Source organism: Hordeum vulgare, chromosome 1H (genome assembly GCF_904849725.1).
Source record: "Hordeum vulgare subsp. vulgare chromosome 1H, MorexV3_pseudomolecules_assembly, whole genome shotgun sequence".
NCBI lineage: Eukaryota > Viridiplantae > Streptophyta > Magnoliopsida > Poales > Poaceae > Hordeum > Hordeum vulgare.
Window position 1 is genome coordinate 374,195,347 of NC_058518.1, and position 15,236 is coordinate 374,210,582.

Below are 15,236 nucleotides of genomic sequence, written 5' to 3' on the forward strand. Positions count from 1 at the left end.
GAAGGTCCTGGAGCGTCAGCGTCGAAAGCCACATCCCAGGATCGCTTGGGGATCATAATGGGCTCAAGAATTGGCAGTTGTAATTGACGAGGTACATGCATAGCAGCAGCAGGGCCCATAAGAGCATCAAAGGTGCGTGCCCAGGACATTACAGGCGGCAGAGGAGGCCCATACAGTACCCTAGCAGCCCCAACAAAGAGGTTGCCAGACTGAGTGGGTGGAGGGGGTTTGTAGAGAACAATTGCCAGAGGGTTTTCATCATGCACCTCCTCCAACACAGGCACTTCATCCTCTGGCTCAGCAGCATTGTCCGGGGCAGCCATTGGTAAATCAGCATCAGGAGCATCAGCATCAGGGGCGTCAGGATTATCCAGCGGTGGTTCTTGAGCAGCAGGTTCCGCCTCCATGTCACCCTGCGACAGATCAAGGTCCACCAACTCGTGAACCGAATCCGAGGAAGAGGGACTCGGCTGATCAATCACCATAGATTCTTGGTCCTGAACCGGATCAGCAGGAGGTGCTGCCGGTGCCGCTTCAGGTTCCCAACCTCCTCCAGCAGCAGCAGCAGGCGGCTGACCCCAGCCTCCATCATCAGCAGCAGCAAGCGGCTGCTCCCAGCCTCCGTCATCAGCAGCAGCAGCAGCAGGCCCAGGGTCTCCAGGTGCCAGCGGAACCGCATTCCAACCCAGTGCAGGATATGGGGGCAGAGCAAACTGCAGATTATCATGAACAAGATGTCCAGGGAGCGGATGAGGGTTGCCATTGAGGGGCATCGGATCCTCATCATTAGGTAGAATCTCTGCAGCCGCCGCACCCAGAATGTACACAGGAGCAGACCAGGAAACCTTGGCGCCACCCCAAGCAGCATATTCAGAAAAAGTGATACTGCGGGGTACCAGCCGGTCATCTGGGAAGGCAGCAAACACAATAGAGCGAACCAAATAGGGATCATCACTGACCCAATGGTGAAACTCCCCAAAGGTGTTGACAGCCGCCCGGAGATCTTCAGTATTGCGGAAATCCAACGGGACCCCCAAAAGCATGAGGCAGCCCTGACGAAAACCCTCTTGGCCGCGGAACCCAAGACCCTGATCATGACGCATGAAGCGCACAACAGAGTTTTGAGCAACTGGCTGCGGAACCATGTGGACCACAGCATAACTCTCGGCAGCGCCTCGTAGCTCAAACAAACCAACTCCCTCAATCCAAGGTTGAGCAGACCGAACATGCAACCCTTGATGTAAGAGAAGAGCAGCAACTTCGTGCCGTACCTGAATCACATCGTCAGCCGGCGGCGCTGGGTGGACGTCAGCGATGACAAAGCGCTCATGACGTCTGGTGATGGGGACCGCAGGCGTGGTGTAGGTCCGAGGTAGCCGGTCGACTCCTCCATCAATGATATTGTGACCAGGCGGGAGGAAGAACTCGGGATCAAGCTCAAAGTTCGCCATTGCAGGAGGCGGTGGCGGAGTGACCGGTGGCGTCTCAGAGGGAGTTCGAGGAGGCGACGGCGATGAGACAAGACGGAACTGTGTCGCAGGGGTTGCTGTTTCGTCGAGAGTATCAGCAGTTCCCGAGATATCAGCGACAGGGGAGGTGGTGGGTCTCTTAAAGTTCCAAGTAAGACAATTATTACGCATAAAAGAGGCTCCTCTAGATCGTGCGTGGCCCACCGTGTTGTCAGAGCATCCAGGCGAAGTCGTACAGTTCGCAGCTAGATGGCCCCGAGCGTTGCAAATAGAGCAAGAAAAGATATCCTCAACCATGTTATTAATGAGTTCGTCAAAGGCCAGATGGGCCTCCTGAGAGGAAGGAATATCCATCGGGCAATTAGGCTCGGGCCCAGGGGAAGAAATAACCTCGGCAGGCTCATTAATGAGAGAGGAAATTTGCCCAGAATCCAAACTTGCCACCGAAAATTGATTCTCATCATTCAAAATACTAGGAATCTCGGCTGGATCAGATGTAGCTTCTTGTTGCACGTGGGAAGTTCCGAATAATTTGGCAGTTTGAAAATCCTCGCCGGAAGAACCGGGATATGAAACTTGGCAAGAAACTATCCCAAATGTAATATGCGGCGTGGCTATCGTCCACCGGAGTTCCGCCGGCGGTGGTGCGGAGATGATGACACGCTCGGGGGAAGGCACTAAATAACCAGCCTGCTCAAGTGTGACTAACTCATCATGGGAAACAGGATATCTGTAGCCCTTGCAAACCTCATATTGCTGAAGGGATGCAAAAGTTAGCTTCTTACGAACAGAAGATCCAGATTTAAGAGAAGACTTAAGAGGTCTGGAATGCATGGCCATCAGACCTAAAGAGGCTCTCCTCTTAGAAGGGCTCACAATAATCCACTCCGCATCACATTGCTTCTTCCACAGAGCAAATTCCCGACGCCAATTAGGACCTCCATGTCCCCAAAGATGGAAGAAGCACTTAAAACTTGAACACTTGAAAGAACGCAATTCCAGAATGTGAAAACCAACTTGCATGCAGGAGACCTTGAAGGAGAAAACCGAATCTGTGATTTGAGAGACACGAAACTCAATAGCCGATCCTCCAATCACCGATTCCAGAGCTGCGGCGACTATGTCAGGCGAAAGCCGGAACACGTGACGACCAAAGGAAATCACCATGATGAAAGGGCGATGATGCTTCATAGGGTGCACCGTAAAACCCGAGTGGCGATAAACCTCATTAGAGAAAGCCAAACCGTGCGAGAAATCCAGATCCAACGTAGAACCACCCATGCAGGCCATGCACGACCACGAGAGGAGGGTCGGGAAGGTTCACCTGAGCAGAGGAGTGGCGAGGATGGAGGATGTGCCGGCTAGAGTTCCAGATCGCCATTGGGTCGCCGCCGTGGGAGGTGGGAGGGAGACGCCATCTCGTTTCGGGTACCTATGCATAACTTCAATATTAGCCCTCTTTTTCTATTTATCCAATGGTAGTACTTAATATTATACAAGTAGAGCAAGGGTTGCTCTACAATTATTACAACATATCCAAGTCTCAAGAAAGTGGAATGTTGCAGTGGTCTTAGGGTGACTCTACTGCTCATAAAAATAAAAATGGGCACGTCACATCAGAGTAATGTGACATGATAAGTACTACTACGCGTCAAGCATCAGAGTGAAGCTCGACGATTTATTCAATGTGGTGGAAGCGATGAAATAAAACGGCGGCGGACTCCAGGATCGCAAGACTGACTGGGACTCCTCTAGACATCGGACTCTCTATCGAACTCTTCATCCATGAGGTATCCTTCATCCATATCTGGCCACATCAACAAGCGAGTGAGTACTTCAAAAAGTACTCGCAAACAGTTTGCACAAAAGATGAGATGCATGTAGTTGATTTTAATATGCATGATTAGCATCGGGTTATATTCAAAATATAAGTGCTGAAAGTAAATTACGTTAGTGGATAAATCAGGCGGTAGTCCTCCCGAGATATCCTTAACAGAAAAGAAAAATACATCGATCGGGTGTCTGGAGCGACACCTCGAAAGGTTAACAGGGGTTAGTAAAACCACCAACGGGCGTCTGAGCGACACCACATACACGGCATAGCATAAATGAAATAAATAACAAGCCACAACGGGCGTCTTGGCGACACCACAGTAAGGGTGAAAAATAAATAACAGGCCACAGTCGAGCGTCTTGGCGACACCACAGAAAGGGCATAATAAATAAATAACAAGCCGCAGTCGGGCGTCCCAGCGACACCACGGAAAGGGCATAATAAATAAATAAATAACAAGCCAAAGTCAGGCGTCTCAGCGACACCTCAGAAAGGGCATAATAAATAAATAACAAGCCATAGTCGGGCGTCTCAGCGACACCTCAGAAAGGGCATAATAAATACAAGTATCTCGGTGGTACAACCAACCTTGAGGATAATTCTTGAATCGATAAAAATATTTGATCATGTTCCATAGTTTAATCCGATTATCCACAACCATTATTAGTACCATCACTTATACTCCAAAGACCGACTCTAGGATGGACACTTGACTCGTCAAACAATGTCCTTGACCAGGGACACGGCTACTCGAATAGTTTTGACTCTGCAGAGAGTGTACTCTTTACCCAAAGCTCACGTTTTCGATAGTCATCATGACTAATTCCACGCACGGCAATTTAGAAACGGACACTTAGAACCAGCACACACCCATTTTACCTCTGCGAAGCCCAGCTTCACCCGGACTACGCTGCCAAGGCAAAACCATAAGACGGGGAGGCTCCGACCTCGACTAGCATTGGATCAAAAATATTTATACCGCACGCTCATGGGGAGTGCCCTCCCTTCCGATCCGAGACCAGAAACACCCATGCCCCCTGACCGGATGACTGGATTTAGTCCAGGGCCATGGATACCTTCATACTGGTCCCTCTACTCGTGTGTGACTGATAATAGGTCTACAACTCACCAAATCCATTATCCAGGAAACTGTGGTAGCACGATATAGAAGTATGACACGGACAAGACTCGATCTAGGTCGATACTGGAGTTTAACCAAGTTTTACCCGCACCATCGTGCACATGTCATGACCACGCCATAACCTATTATGTTTCGCGTGACTAGGCTATTCCACGACCTTACATAACTATCACTTGCCATCACCATATTTTACCATTGTTGAAATATATGCAGCGTGTATGAAATATGCAAGGTGATGAATATTAAATATGAGTTAGGTTAGAAAACAACACATCAAGAGTTCAAACATCCTTGTCTGGTTCCACGTAGTCAGGATCAAGCTCGATGCAGTTAACGTCGGTGTTCTCGGTGCCGGAATCTACGATATAAAGCAAGCAATGGCGTAAGTGGTACTGCCTAGCTGTTGCGTAACGTAGCATAAATTCAAAATTTTCCTACGCCATATTCAGATCTTCCTATGGAGAGACCAGCAACGAGAGAGGGGAGAGTGCATCTTCATACCTTTGAAGATCGCTAAGCGGAAGCTGTTGCGGATATTATCTGTTGGGTAACCCGCCCTAGTTGGGCCAGGTCACCAAAGCTGGCGACTCATCTCCAAGTGGTTTTGGCCTTGGCCCAGCGAGGCCGGAAGTCGTATGGCGGTTCAGGACCTTCGGGAGGAGTCCATAGTAGAGAAGGTCTCCAAATCTTGGAAAGATGGCGACTTAGAGATCGGAAGAGTCACGATTTGTGTAAAGGAAAGGACCCTTGTAAACCCTAAGGACTCGACCTGTATATAAAGGCGAGTCCCAGGGAAGGAGAGGGCAGGTTACAAATCATCGAGTGCTAGGTCAGGCGAGTTACGCCCCCTTGTAATCGAAACATCATCAATACAAACTCCAAGCAGGACGTAGGCTTTTACCTCCTCACGAGGGGCCGAACCTGGGTAAATCTCTGTCTCGCTCCCACATAACCCCTTTAAGTCGCCTTCAAGGTGCGATGGCTCCAACACTAAGTCCTTTCACGAGGACATCTGCCGTGACAAAACCATGACAGTTCGCGCCCACCGTGGGGCCTGCGCATGGTGGAGTTGAGTTCTCAAAGGGAGCCCTACCAGGGTCAGGGAGCTACGCAGCGGGGCTCATGACTCGGAGCCGCCGCGGGAAGTACTACATCAACAACTTGCTATGGGGGCCTGAGGCCGATTCGATCGAATCTGGTTACAGGGTCCCCTTCGGCAAGATCAGCGTCTTCATCGGCATGATTGGATCGCCCATGCCTGAGTCGGACACCTCCTCCGACATAGTCGAGCCGGCCAGGTACGTCTGCCCTGTCATAATGCCAAACCTAACCCGTTCGGTCTTTGTTGGGTTCACGCAGGGATCTGAGGAACCAGAACAATCAGCGACCCAGGAAACCACGCCGGTCAACACTGATGATGAATCGTCCATGGGCGATTCAGATTCAATCCAGTCTTTACACGGGGGCTGCCTTGGGGGCTTGTCACTGGCCATGGACCCCGAAGTTCTTGACCGGACTCGCGGTCAGATCGTCGTTTACATGGCAGGGGCGACTCAACCCTCGCCAAACCCGGCAGGCGGAGATGGAACTGGCGAAACGTTTAGAAGCCCGGCCGCGATCTTGGTGGAGTTAGCAGCAGAAATAACAAGGCTCATGGCGACCCCCATAACACCAGAAAACCAGGACGCGGTAAACATGGAACTGACGAAGCTAAGAGAGGGGGTGGCAAAGGCTCAGCGGGACGCTGAGGTGGAGGCCGCTAGGATCGAGACCCGGCAGGCTCAAATTACCGCTGAGGTAGCTCGCTTGAATACCGAAAACTGGCGGCTCGAAAGGCATCAGCCCGCATCTGACGCCGTCCATCAGCGGAGGCATCAGGGTTGTTTGCCCCCTGATCTCAACCCGACCCGTCTGTTCGACACTCCATGAACTCCCAGGGCAGGAGCCTCCCCGGGGGGAGGGCCGGGCCAGCCACCGAACCCGCTGTTTCAGCCAGCTGTGGATCACGTTCCCCGATTCCAGACACCTCAAGGTCACTTTTCCAACCCGGTGGACAACGTCCTTGCCGCAACTCGCCATTTAGAATCCCTTCCTTTTCACGGCAACACTCCAGCCGAGATAGAGGCAAGGAACGCCATTGAGATGTTGAAGACGGCGGTGGTTCAAAACGCCTAGTTCTCACACAGCCTAGATTGGCTGCACTCCACTCCCCAGGCAAGCCGCACTAGGAGTCGGCCAGAGGACCAGCCCGCTATAACCAACGGACCGCGACCCTTTCCCCAGGTCAACTCGCCTGATCATCGAGACCCGCCAGGTCGGGATCACCCGGACACCCAAGTCGCCCCAGCGCCTCTTGTTGGAAGCGGCAGACAAGTGGGGGTGCTGTGTTTGGCCCCCGCCCTTCGCAACGAGCGAATTCCCAAGGATTTTAAAGGGCCGAGAAAGGTGCCTAACTACACTCCGGACCTTGAGCCGGCGTCGTCGAGAGTTATGAAATCGCCATGGACATGCTCGATGCAAGCGAAGCGGTCTGCGCCAGATACTTCACAATGATGCTCGAAGGGATGGCGCGTACTTGGTTAAAGAACTTGCCCCCAACTCCATCCAGACTTGGGCTAAATTAAAAGAGTGTTTCGTCAAAAACTTCCGAGGAACCTACAAATGCCCGATGACAATAGTCGATCTACAGCACTGCGTTCAACGCCCGGATGAGTCGGCCCACCACTGGTCGCGGCGGGTCGCAGAAATCATTCACTCGTCGGACGGTATTACGGCGGCTCAGGCTGTGCTGATCCTAGAGCAGAATTGCCACTACAAGCCCTTGGTGCAGAAGTTGGGGCGACTCAAGCGAAAGGTCCAAGACATGGGGGAGCTAATGGACACCCTCACTAGGTATGCTGAGGCGGACGACACCAAAGATCCCGGAGAGGATGGTGGTAAAGCCAATTCGCCAAGGAAAGGCGAGTCATCCAAAAATCATACCCGGTTCCAGGGACGCGCCCGCCATAATCATGGAGCGAATGGCAAGAGAAGGCAGCAGGAAGAGTCTTCGGACTTAGTCGCCAACACCAACACCAATAATGGCAACCAGCGCCAGAAAAAGAATAGGGGTTACAGTGGCAAAAAGTCGCGCAACTATAATGAGTTACTCAAGGGCCCCTGCCCGCACCACGCCATGGCAGACGGACCAGCGACTCACTCCTGGGAAGACTGTTACATGATGCGGGAGTTTCGGGCGGAGGCGATCAAAAAAGGGCAAGGCGGTGACCCGGACCAACGGCAGGAACAGTTTGGCGCATCTAATCAACGCCAGAACCCCTTCGGCGGCTTCCCCGAACCCGATGCTCAGGGTGGCTCGTAGCCAAGCAGTGGCTAGTATCCGGTGCATCACCAACGACGGTATAACTCGCCTGGAGCTTTTCAACAACCACCCCAACAGGGGGCTTCGCAGGGGCAGGACGACAATGGCGGCTTCCGCAACAACCCCAAGCAGTTAAGCAATGGGCAGTACCACGTTTTCACCACCAATGCCTGCAGGCGTGATAAAAAGGTGAGTCACCGAGCGTACAGTGTATCTGAGCCGGCACTCCCTAGATACCTCCACTGGTCCGAGCAGACTATATCATGGAGTAGGGAGGATCACCCGCCAAGAGTTGACAATCCCGGCGACTTAGCATTGGTCGTGGCTCCCCAAGTTGGAGGATATACTTTATCGAAGGTACTGATGGATGGTGGCAGCAGCATCAACATATTATACTTCGACACCTTCCAAAGGATGAACCTGTTGGAGAAAGATTTGATGCCCTCAACCACGGTATTCCACGGGGTTGTCCCAGGTAAATCAGCGTATCCCATAGGCCGAGTTAGGCTCACAGTTGCGTTTGGAACAGCGTCTAACTATAGGAGTGAGTCGCTTATGTTTGAGGTGGTCAAGTTAAAGAGCCCCTATCATGCGCTGTTTGGGCGGCCGGCTTACGCCCGGTTCATGGCTCGCCCCTTCTATGTTTACCTTAAACTCAAGATGCCTGGTCCTAAAGGACCCATCACAGTTGATGGTGATAGGAGGATTGCAAGAGAGTGTGAAGAAGGGGATGCGGCTTACGCAGAAGTCGCCTGTGCTGCGGAAGAGCTTAAATATCACCAGGCCAACGTTGATCCGGTTGATATGTCACCTTTAAAGAAGCCAACGACAAACGTTGAGCCGCCCCTCAAGTTCAAGCCAACAGATGACACTAAGACAGTGGATTTCGTCCCTGGCGACTCAACGAAGCAGTTCACTATTGGGACGGGTCTGGATCCCAAATAGGAAAGCGCGCTCATCGAATTCATCCGTGAGAATCGGGACATCTTCGCATGGAAAGCTTCTGACATGCCTGGTGTGCCGAGAGAATTCGCTGAGCACCATCTTAATGTTGACCCAAAAGAAAAACCGATTCAGCAATATCTTCGTAGGTTCAATGAGGAACGACGCAAGGCAATCGGGGAGGAAGTTGCCCGTCTCTTGGCCGTCGGTTTCATCGTAGAGGTCTTCCACCCCAAATGGTTGGCTAACCCGGTCCTGGTGCTCAAGAAGAACGGTACCTTTCGTATGTGCATTGATTATACGGATCTTAACAGAGCTTGTCCAAAGGATCCTTCCGCTCTTCCCCGCATCGATCAAATTATTGATTCAGTGGCGGGATGCGAACGTTTGTGCTTCCTGGACGCTTATTCCGAATATCACCAAATCAAGATGGCCGTGGAAGATCAGGAGAAAACAGCTTTTATAACCCCCTTTGGGGCTTTTTGCTATGTGTCCATGCCATTCGAACTCAAGAGTGCAGGGGCGACTTATCAGCGTTGCATCCAAAATTGCCTCCGTGGCCAAATCGGACGCAACGTCCATGCCTATGTTGATGACATTGTGGTTAAAACTCACAGGAAGGAAACACTACTGGGAGATCTCAAGGAAACTTTTGATAATTTGCGGGTATATCAGATGAAGCTTAATCCCACCAAGTGTGTCTTTGGTGTTCCTGCAGGGAAATTGTTGGGTTTTTTGGTGTCTGAGCGCGGCATTGAAGCTAACCCAGACAAGATCGAGGCGGTTACTTCCCTTGGGAAACCAGCGAATATTAATCAAGTCCAACGGATGGCGGGTCGTATTGCGGCCGTAAGTCGCTTCATAAGCCGTCTGGGAGAAAAAGCTATTCCCCTTTATCAATTGCTTAGGAAATCTGACCATTTTGTTTGGACAGACGAAGCCAATGAAGCTTTCGAAGCCTTAAAACGGCAGCTGGTCAACCCGTCGGTCTTGGCCGCCCCGACTGAGAAAGAGCCCATGCTTTTATATATTGCGGCAAACTCCAAAGCGGTGAGTGTGGCGGTGGTCGTCGAAAGGAAGGAGGAAGGGAAGGAATATCCTGTGCAGCGCCCGGTGTATTTCATCAGCGAGGTGCTAACTCTTTCCAAGCAGCGGTACCCACATTGGCAGAAATTAGTTTATGGGGTCTTTATGGCAAGCCGGAAGCTCAAACATTATTTCCAAGAGCATCCCATCATGGTGGTTAGCTCCGCTCCCCTCGGGGACATCGTCTAGAATCAGGAGGCGACAGGGCGAATCGCCAAGTGGGCGATCGAACTTGGGCCGCACCATGTGCGATACACCCCTCGCACGGCTATCAAGTCTCAGGCTTTGGTTGATTTTGTCAATGATTGGACCAAGTTACAGATCCCGGAAGACAGGCCTGACCTTACATACTGGACTATTTATTTTGATGGATCTAGACAGTTGGGAGGCTCGGGGGCTGGCGTGGTGCTGATATCGCCTCAAGGAGACAAATTATGCTATGTCCTCCGACTCATGTTTCCATGTACCAACAACGATGCGGAATACGAAGCTTTGCTTCATGGCTTGCGACTCGCCAAGGAGATGAACCTTACGCCGGTCAGATGTTTTGGCGATTCTGATTTGGTGGCTCAGCAAGTTTCAGGTACTTGGGATTCTTGGGACCCCTTGATGGCGGCTTACACGAGGGCGGTGTCTGATGTGGCGGGTCACTTCCATGGCTATCAGGTCGATCACATCGACCGGTGCCTTAACGAAGCAGCTGATGCCCTTTCACGTCTCGGTTCCCAGCATAAGCCGGTTCCCCCCAATGTTTTCCTAGATACTCTGCATAATCCTTCCGTAAGGTTGCCCTCGGAGGAGGAGTTGGCAATACCAGACCCTGAGTCTCAGTTCGTGGCGGCTCTCCATGTTACGCCGGATTGGGTTCTTCCGTATCTGGCCTATCTCGCCCGAGGTGAGTTACCTACGGATGAAGTGTTGGCTCGCCAAATCGTTTGACGAAGCAAATCCATGGTGATCATCAATGGCGAGTTATATATACGAAGCACTTCCGGGGTTTTCCAAAGATGTGTTTCCTCCGAAGAAGGGTGCATAATTCTAAATGACATTCATTCCGGAGATTGTGGGCATCACGCCGGGTCACGTTCCTTGGTTTCAAAAGCGTTTCGTCATGGTTTCTTTTGGTTGACGGCCCATGCAGATGCAGAGGAGATAGTTCGTCGATGTGATGGATGTCAGCGTTATGGACGACAGGCCCATGTGCCGGCTCAAGAACTAAGGATGATACCCATTACTTGGCCTTTCGCGGTCTGGGGGTTAGACATGGTTGGCCCCTTTAAGATGTCGTCCAACAAGAAAACTCATCTGCTGGTGGCGGTTGATAAGTTCACCAAGTGGGTTGAAGCAGAACCTGTTGGAGCTTGCGATGCGGAGACAGCAGTCAAATTCTTGAAAAAATTGATCTTCCGGTTCGGATATCCACACAGCATTATTACTGATAATGGCACTAATCTGTCTCAAGGAGCGATGCAGGAGTTTTGCCATCGTGAGCACATTTGGCTTGATGTTTGTGCGGTGGCTCACCCACAATCTAATGGACAGGCGGAGCGGGCGAATCAGGAAGTTTTGCGAGGAATCAAACCCCGACTCGTGGTTCCCTTGGCACGTACCCCGGGGTGTTGGGCTGAGGAGTTGCCTTCAGTACTATGGAGCATCCGGACCACCCTGAACCATTCTACGGGTTTTACTCCCTTCTTTCTGGTATATGGAGCAGAAGCCGTTCTTCCCACTGACATTAGGCATGACTCGCCCAGAGTCGCCGCTTATGTGGAGCAGGACAATAGTTGGCGCATCAAGACTCTTTGGACGCCTTGGAGTAAGCACGTGATTTGGTTGCAGCCCGACCGGCCATTTATCATCAGGACTTACGGCGTTATCACAGCCGCCGGGTCAAGAGCCGAACTTTTTAGGAGGGCGACTTAGTGCTTCGACTGATACAAGATCGTACTGGCATGCATAAGTTATCACCACCATGGGAAGGACCGTTCGTTGTCAGCAAAAACCTAAGCAACGGGTCCTACTATCTGGTGGATCTACGGCCTGATCGGCCAACCACGGAGGCTGAGTCAACTCGGCCCTGGAACATAGCCCACTTGCGGCCTTATTACACTTGAGCTATTAGCTCTACATTTTGTAAGTTTTTCATTTCTTATAAAGCAATAAAATTAACGCCTCCCGGCTTGGGGGCTTTCCTGCTGATTCATCTTATTGAAAGGTATGGATCTTTATTTTTGTTCATCAACAAGTCGCCCAAGCATGGACGCTATCCATACCAAAGAGCTTAAGTCACCACGATGCGCTTATTACAAAACTGGGTATCGATAAGCCAAAGAGGATCGAAGTCGCCACAGGCGCGCGATTCAAACATAGGCGCCCTATATGATTCTGTGGAATAGGCCGACTTACTTGAGGGCAGTTTGTTCTCAAGTCGTTTTGTGGTAATAGCGTATACGCTTCTACAATCCTATGACGGTCTTTCCCTTAATCATAGGTCACTTGGGGGCTTCCTCTCACTGAGATCAGCCTTACTACCCATTTGGCCTGCGAAAAATTACCGCATTACAAATGGTTATACTGGACTGTGTGTTGGTCGAATCGCCATATGGACCCGTGAACTCTTGGCGAGTTATTCCGCTCATGGACCCTGAACTCGCCTTGGTTAAAACATGTCTGGTACCGGCTAGCACCTCACATGGAAAATAGAGAAACCATTGGTTCATTGAACCCGCTTCACTGAAGCTTGACTCGTGCCTGATCAACCGGTCTAAATACTTGAGCTTTTGATACAAAAGTCTCCCTCGGTAGCACTTGAGTTTATTTAACTCGTCCTATCTTGTCGCGACCTGATGAGCCGACGAAATTGCTATTTTTTACCTTCCTGGCACTGCCACAAGGTCTTTCAGACTTTTTTCTGACTCGCCTCAAATATCTTGGGTCGATTATTATTTATTATCATCCATTACTCACCGAGATGGTTTGATATATGTTTTCAAGCCTAACAGGTTGATGATCAAAATCATTCTAGCCATGGCGGGTCAAGCATCATAAAAACGCCTCGACGGCGGGTCAAGCATTTTAAAGCGCCTTAAGGGCGACATAAGGGTTTTTCAAGACATCACAAAAGCAGTTTGATCTCTAAAAAGACTTATTACATGGCTCTTATGGCCAAATCTATGAAGTTTTATTCTGCTGATGTCCTCGGATCAGCCTGCTGCGAGCTCTGGTCGACTTCAATTTGCAAGTCGCCCAGTACCCAGTTACACTTGGATAACGCGGCGAACTCATCTTCATCGTTCAGCACTGATGAGAGATCCACCTCCAAGTCAAAAGGATTCTTGGGTCGACGCAAAGTTAAGCTGGTCGTTACAAAGGTTGGCGGGTTAACTTTCTTGTTCTTGTTGTCATAGGCGGCTTGGTATTTTGATAAATCCAAGCTTGCAGCAAGCTGAGTCGCTGCCAAACGGGATTCTTTGACAACATGCTGGTAATCTTCTTCAGCAAATTCTGACCCGTCATCCTTGAGCTGGGGAAAGCCCGCTGCTACTTCTTCCGGGTTTATTTCTGGAGCATACGCCAAACACTGACTCAGCGTAGTCAGTGCTCCTTTTCAGGCGGCAGACCGAGTTAGCTCACCAATTTGAGGAGGAAGAGTAGATAAGCAGCCAAGCATCTTCTTTATTGATGTTATGGGTTCCTTGGCACCCATGACTTCTTTCACGGTCAGCACACTTCCGGTATAAAGTTGCTCCATCAACGTATAAATCGCCTTCAGCATCAGGACACAATCATTCTGAAGATTGGCGGCTCTTGGACCTGTGTAAGAGGTAATGATGGTCAGCGATTTCTACAAGCTAGTTATTTACAAAGTGCAAGGTCAGGGGTTGGTTTTTACCGAAGACGGCTTGCGCCATGTTGGAGATATGTCGCTTTAAGCCAGCCAGCTCTTGTTGCACAGTATCCAATTTAGCTTCAGCTTTTTCTGCTCGCTTTATTAAGGCATCTTGATCAGCTTGAGCCTTTTTTAAGTCGGCTTTTAGCTTCTCCATCTCAGATAAGATCAGTTGACACTTCTCTTCTGATTTTGCCCGGGCATCCTGCTGATCGGTTAAATTTTTCTTCAAGTCGCCAAATGCTGATTCAGTTCGGGTAAGTGATTCCTGTCGAAATATATAGTCAAGGGGCAAGTCTCAGAATTATTGCAAGCAACATCCCTGACACTTGGGGGCTAATGTATAATTTTTTAGACAAATTATACAATATCAAGACCCGGCTCATCTTTTTACAGATGACCCGACCCTTGGGGGTTACAGGTGAAAGTTTTCCTTCACTTATCAAGACCCGGCTCATCTTTTTACAGATGACCCGGCCCTTGGGGGTTACAGGTCGAAAACTTTTCTTCACTTATCAAGACCCGGCTCATCTTTTTATAGATGACCCGGCCCTTGGGGGTTACAGGTCGACAGATTCATTTTTGCTATCAAGACCTGGCTCATCTTTTTACTGATGACCCGGCCCTTGGGGGTTAATGAGGATAATACAGTGTGCAATAAGACGTACCTCATGTTTGTTCTTCAGCATAAGAAGCAGACTTTTTTCCATCTGATAACTCGCCTCCAGGCGATTTGCAAAGCCAGAGCAAAGTTCTCTGAATTCAAGATTCTCATAGTGGGAGAGCTTAGCCTTGGAAAGTTCATGCTCAAAAGCAGGTTGAGCTGATGATGATACATGCTTCGATAAAACTGTTGTGGCCGGCTCAGAGAAGCGAGTGCCGGTGATGACTACAGCGTCTGGGTCTTCTGCTGTTTTTAATGGACTTGGCGGGTTAGGCGTTTCCATGGTTTCCTTGGGCGAGCTTGGGAGATCCACTTGATCTTCAGGTTTGTCTTGGTCCGGGTTATCCTGGATCGGCGCCGATTTTTCAATAGGCTCCGAAGCTGTAATGGGAGTTGACCCGCCAGTTTTCCTTTTCTTCGCCTGTGCCCTAAGAGGAGAAGAGGGTGTGCTTAAAGAAATAGACATTACCACCATCAGGACAAGGTAAATGTAATAAAAGACTTACCCTGGGATGCGGATCATCGGTGGGAGTGCTGACATCACTGAGTCGCCGGATGAAGGAGGAGAACTCTGCAAAAATAACACTTCAAGATGTGAGCGAGTTATAAAAACGATCCAAAAGGAAATGAAGAGGTGCTATTAAAAGATACCTCATTTTGCCTTTTCTTGGTTCTTGTTGGTAACCCGGACACCAAGTTTCTAGAATGACTCCGAGTTTTCCGATTTGAGGCATGTTGCGCTTTCTTCAGAAGGAAATTTGGATCCAAACAAGCATTTGGGTGTGAGAAGGGAACTTTCCCATAAATTCGCCTGGCCGGCTTAGGAGGAGGAGAAGATGAGTCGGAGGAA